Consider the following 6,000-nt stretch of genomic DNA (forward strand, 5'->3'; position numbering starts at 1 on the left):
ACCGGCTGTCTGCCCTTACATGGCCTGCACAGCTCCACATCTTTTCTGTTGCTGAGAACATGCATGTCGGCTATCCCGGTTTGCTCCCTGATCCCCATCGCTCTCTTCCTGTCTCTTAACGACACGCCTGGCATTTTTCGTTCCATCGCTATTTGCGTGGTCGTTAACTTGGGTTCGAGCTTCTTTATTAACCTGCAAGGTTCTGTCCCGTACGTTAGCACTAGTAGAATGCAATGACTGTGCACTTTTGTTTTCGATGACAGAGGTTAGCTACCAGTCAGGATAATATCCTGAAGTTTTCCTTAAAAGGCATGGCACATCTGGACCTATTTATCGTCAAGCAAGCGAAGAGATTCATTTTCATCAGCCAGCGGCCACAACTCAAAGCTCGCGCTCGTGAACAAAACGTAGTACGCCGCCCAGTGAAAGCACGACAGTATGAAAACAATACGTGTGAATAGATATCTGCCTGTTCGAAAACAGCGCGACGTCACTACGGATGCCCCCCCCCCCCCCCCCCCCTCGTTTGCCCCACCTTCGAAGTGGGCACTGGTTGACAAAAAACGTTATGCGACATGTTCTTGCTGCTCAAGAGATCGTATATCCACTGCCGAGATTGTAATTTCGTCATATTGCTATTTTTGAAGTGATGGCATCTGTGAACTGTGCTTATAAAGTATAATCGTTCCTGCTTTACCGGCACAGCCACGTAGCGTTGTTGTTGAGTGCACGGCTCCCTTAAGTTAGCATGCAGTGATTTCGTAAGCATGCGCCTCTTCGGTAGAACAAACAGCCACAAAAAGTTATTACTATTCGACAGGGAACCTTTCATCACAGAAGATGCACACTTTGATTGTGCCGAAGTGATACTGAGCTTAATGACTGGCCTTCGGCCAAAAAGTTTATTTTATTGTCATGAAGGTACTAATTGGCGCCCCATTTACACTGTAGTGTTAAACGAGCTACAGTATTAACTACTTCTAAACTATGAGCCATACCCATCACGGCGGCGCTTGAATTCAGACGAGGCATGAATGCAAAAACACTTGTTACTGTGCTTTCGGAGCATGGTAAGAGACCTCACATGGTCAAAATTCATCCGGAGCCTTTCCTTACAGTGTCCGCCATAAACCGCTGTGCAACTTAGGGATGCTAAACACTAAAATATAATTTTATTTGTTATCCATGGTCATGTGAACGTATAAAGCGAAAGCGCACACAATCCGCTGCGCAGCACCATCGCTGTAGCTCATGCCTCCAGATTGTCAGGTGCCTCCCTTTGCTGCTTTAAACTTTAAAAGACCCAATTTTTGTATGTTTAGTGCATCATCCGCGCATAATGTTCGTGCCGTAGAGTATAACCAGAAAGGGAAAAAAAGAAAGTTCGTATTGACTTAAGACCCATCGGGTCTGCGTTAAAACGCGATAATTTCAGCTGTTTCGACTTTGTGCATTCCCCGTGGTGTAGGGTATACACGGAGCTTCGGCAGTGATCAGAACATGCTACGAGCTTTTTCGTAGTCTTAACTTTCAGTGAATAGAATATGCTGAAATAAATCTTTTTTTCTAATCACCGCGTCTCATTCATTCTTGCCTGTTCAAAAATTACGTGTCCTGAAATTTTGTCGGCGCCTGATGACTACGAGTGGCCTCTTACACGCAACAGGCGTCGACAGTCTCTTTCTTCTCTCTATCTCTCTCTCTCTCTCAAACACGCACACACACACATGCACACACACCCACACGCACGCACGCACAACGTCCGCTTCCCTACGCATAGATGAGCCGTCATCGCCATTGTTTTTCGTCGCACACTTTCCCTCACCACAACAAACGTGGTACACTGCCATGGAAAAGGCGATATTCTTCATTGCGCAATCCATCACAGACCACCACGTGGCTCAAGTTCACAAGCAAAAAAGAATTCCAGCTTCACCAGATTTTCATCACGCAGTTTACCACACATCGATGTTCTCCGACACAAAATACAGCTAATCTGGCTAACAAAAGAATTGTGGAGGTTCACGTAAAAGAAGAAAAAAAAAAGCGCCTTCACGTGGCGCCTACCTACCCCATACAATGTGCTAGTGCGCCACGCAGAAAGCCGGCGGCGGCTTTGATTTCCCAATCAGGATCCCTGCACGTGTACCGGCGCACAGTACGCTGTGACGTCGTTGCGGCGGCATGACGTACCCCAGGAGAGGCCAAGTGACGTATCAGCACTTTTGCAACTTTCACTTGAAATATACGAAATATACGAGAACGTTGCACACCGAACAATGCAATTGGAAAGAGTCACGATTGAGAGTAAACTATCCTCGCACTATTTACGTACTTCCGTATACTTGGGATGAGAAGAAGTACTAATCCAGAGATTTTTGAGTGGCGCCTTCTCGCGTATGACGTCAATGGGAGGACTCCGCTGCCGCACCGCGCGCGCGCGCTCGCTACTTGGAGGCGACTTGAAGCTGACTGCCGACCTCCTCTGCTCGAGTTTTCAAAATGTCAGTCTACATGTTTGCTCGGACCAACATGTCCGAAGTGTACCAGGACACTATTCCCTGCAACATCAGCGGAGTAGTCATCGTCACCGTGCTCAATGTGGGTTGCTCGTGGTGTCGTCTGCTAGTTATCAATGTGTACACGTGCTCAACGTTGGTTTCTCGCCGTTGCTGTTCGGTTTCATGGCGCACTCATGATAGTTCGTCGACCCTTTTTTGGAAATGAACGGCAGGATTTCGCATTCACCGCAGTCCCTGTGCTGTAATAGTGTGTTTCTCTGATCAGCGCATGCTGCGTGCTCAGTCGCCCACTCCGTTTGTCACAGACATTCCATTTTTGTTGCTGCTCAACCAGTTAAGCATATAATGAAAGAAGTTTGACGCAATTACAGGAAACTATGTGGTCACTGCGGTACGTGAATGCGTGCACTGCTTTAGCGGCATTGCAGTAAAATGCTGTCTGGAACGTCTGATGGAAGCACGGACAAAATTAGTTGCAAAACAAAATTATATCGTCTTGTGCTGCAGTATTCACCTACAGATCATATTTAATCAAAATGAATTACTTCCAACGTGACACAGCTAGCCCCTGTATGTTAGTCGGCTTAGGGCAACCCTTTCTTTCCTCGCTCCTGCCGTGGTTAGCGTGCACAGCCCCTTGGCTAAATTCGTCCAGCGATGATAGTTAGTGCTATCGCGTAACAAAATCAGGCTAAAGAACATGCGCGGATCTGCGATCGCAAACACCAGAGACCAGTGGAGCTGGGGGAAGGTCAGTAAAGCAGTGCCAATCCGCACACAAGACCCACGAGCGCCGGCAGAGCGTCCAACGGGGTCCGCCAAAGGCGTCTACTACGGCGTCCGCGATTCGCGTGGCGAACGCTGTAGTAGACGCGGTGGTTCTCTCCACTCTACGTGGCGGCGGGAGAGGAGGACATCGAGGTATCCTAGCAGCCGCCGGGGAAGAATGCACCCACTCCCTCGCCGGACCCCCCTGCCTCGCGCGCCACTGGAGAGCGCATGCATCCGCGCCGCGTCCGTCGCTCGCGTGCGTGACCCTCCGTCTCTCCCGCTAGGCTCCACCCACCCTCGCCGCGTCGCTATGCTGCGCAATGGCATTTTCAACTCTCTCTCCGCGCTCTCCCCCCGCTTGACGAAGCTGCGCACGTCAAGAGAGACCCATGGAGCTTCTAACAGCTTTACTGTGAGACTTCCCGTCATGTCATAGTGCAATCATCGATTGTTCTCGCACGCAAGTGGCCCTTTCGACGTTATGCGACTCACCAGCGGATGGAGGTGATCTCGGTGTTTGCAAAGTCTTCATTGTTTCTGATACTGCTTTTCCTCTGGAGATGTCTGTGCTTGTCACATTATCGTGTACTGCCATGCCAGACTCCACCATGTCTTCTTATCTTTCCCGTTCGCTATCATCACTGTTATGGCAGAATCCGCTTTGATACCCATATCCAATCCGCACCTGTGTCCAGTGACCATCCTGCGAGGTGAGACCTTATAATATGTGTAAGCTGTCACGTGTATTAAAAATCTTGACGTTCACGATGGCACCACCCGTGTACATCTTTACGGCACAAATTCTGGCTCAACAACACCTTCAGCCGTTTTCGACTGCGGTGATGTCACCTTACGCAATCTCATCGCACCCAACCTATTACCATCCTTAACGAGTTGGCATCTTCATTCGACTGCCATCCACCATCCTTGGGTCGCACGATAAGTGCCTCTCATATCATTGACACTGGTTCACATGCACCTTGCAATAGCGTGCGTATTGCGTTTCACCAGGGGATCGCCGACTTACCACGGAAGAAGTGGACGGCATGCTGCAGAGCAGCGTCATGCAACCTTTTGAGAGTCCTTGGTCATTACCTGTCGTTCTACTGCTCAAGAAAGATGGCTCCATTCAATTTTGTATTGGTTAACGCTGCCTTAACAAATATACAAGAAAAAGCGTTTACCCACTGCCTTGGACCAACGACGCTCTTGATTGTCTGCAAGGTCCACAACACTTCTGATCTTTAGATTTCCGTTCTCGCTATTGGCAGGTTCCCATGGCTGAGGCTGACCGCCCAAAGACAGCTTCCATCCCTCCAGATAGCCTGTACGAGTTTAACGCCATGCCATTCGTGCTCTGCAATACACCCGCTGCGGTGTAGCGCATGACTGATACCACCCTTCGCGACCACAAGTGGAACACTGGTTTATATTACTTGGGTGGCATAGTTGTTTTCTCAATGAATTTGCGACACATCTCGTCCATCGGCATGACATCGTAACATCTCTCACTTCAGCTGGCCTACAGCTCAACCTAAAGAAGTGCCATTTCGTTGCCCGAAAATTAACTCTCTTGGTTCACGTTGTCTCGAAAGGCGGCATCCTTCCCGATCCCGACAAGCTTAGCGCAGTCGCCGATTTTCTAAAGCTCACACTTATCAAGGTCCTGCGAAGTTTCATAGACCTGATATTATTTTCGTCGCTGAGTCCCGAAATACGCCTTTATCAACGCACCATATTCTGCCGAGCTAACGCGTCTAAGTGCGTTACAATTCCAGATGTTGCCCGATAGGCTGAAGATCCACGCCAGCTGGCTTACTCGCAAACTTGCTAAGATACAGGGCATCAGAAAGCACGATCAGGTGACACCCAGCTTCCCTGCCGGTCTGATTGTTTGACTTTGGATACCACATCACACCCCTAGCCTTCCTTCTAAACTACTTGCATGGTGCCACGGTCTGTACCGTATCATCGAGGCCACCTTACCTGTGAACTATATCGTTGAGCCAGTCACCCAATCGCCGGAACTTCGTTGTCGGGGTCGCGAGACAGTGAATGTTAACCGCCTAAAGCCATATTACGAGCCCCTCACCTTGTCTGCTCTCTGAGTCGCCAGGATGGCTCCGTTTTCGACTCGGCGCCAATGTAATGAAGGAGACGCGCTTCGGGGTTCCACTTTCATCGTAGAGACGATGACGACGACCCGTGCGGTGATTAGGACAGGCCTCGTGCTGTTCGCTGCTGCTAGGCTGCTGTTAGATTTATTACCGCTTGTGTAAGTAAACTTCATTACAGATGGAAGAAAGTAAAATTCTTGTCTACGTGTGGGGATTGAGCAAGAAGCTACGCATGAATCGAAGATGCAGAGGAAGGAAAGATTCTGTTTTGAGCTTTCACGACAAAGACGTGAAAAAGGACGACAGAAACGTGTTCATCACCAGAATAAACAGTACGCACAGCCGTGATCCAGAATTCTAGCCACTGTAGCCGTGACGCACAGCAAAACACCGGCTGCACATAGTTGCTGGACCAAGTTAAAGGGCTGCTAACAACGCAAAAACGCGAATAAAATAAACGACTATAAGCATTATTAGCCATCAACAATGAAAATAGTATATTTTTAGGTTCTACAGTAGCTAAGTCTAATTAAATACGCAGCTTTTTAGGAATGTTTTCTCTCCTGTGGCTTTAACAACCAGCGCTATTT

The 6,000-nt window shown here is 48.8% G+C and overlaps 1 protein-coding gene across 1 annotated transcript in view; it reads right to left on the reverse strand.

Moving 5' to 3' along the window:
* LOC129383004 (uncharacterized) overlaps positions 1–5,368 on the reverse strand; it is a 28,488-nt gene extending 23,120 nt beyond the window's left edge. Inside the window, exon 1 of the mRNA XM_055067195.1 lies at positions 5,280–5,368. The gene's annotated coding sequence lies outside the window, so the exon portion shown is untranslated. The remainder of the gene's footprint in view (positions 1–5,279) is intronic.
* Between the last annotated feature and the right edge of the window lie 632 nt (positions 5,369–6,000).

Source organism: Dermacentor andersoni, chromosome 3, assembly GCF_023375885.2.
Source record: "Dermacentor andersoni chromosome 3, qqDerAnde1_hic_scaffold, whole genome shotgun sequence".
In the NCBI taxonomy this organism is placed as follows: Eukaryota; Metazoa; Arthropoda; class Arachnida; order Ixodida; family Ixodidae; genus Dermacentor; species Dermacentor andersoni.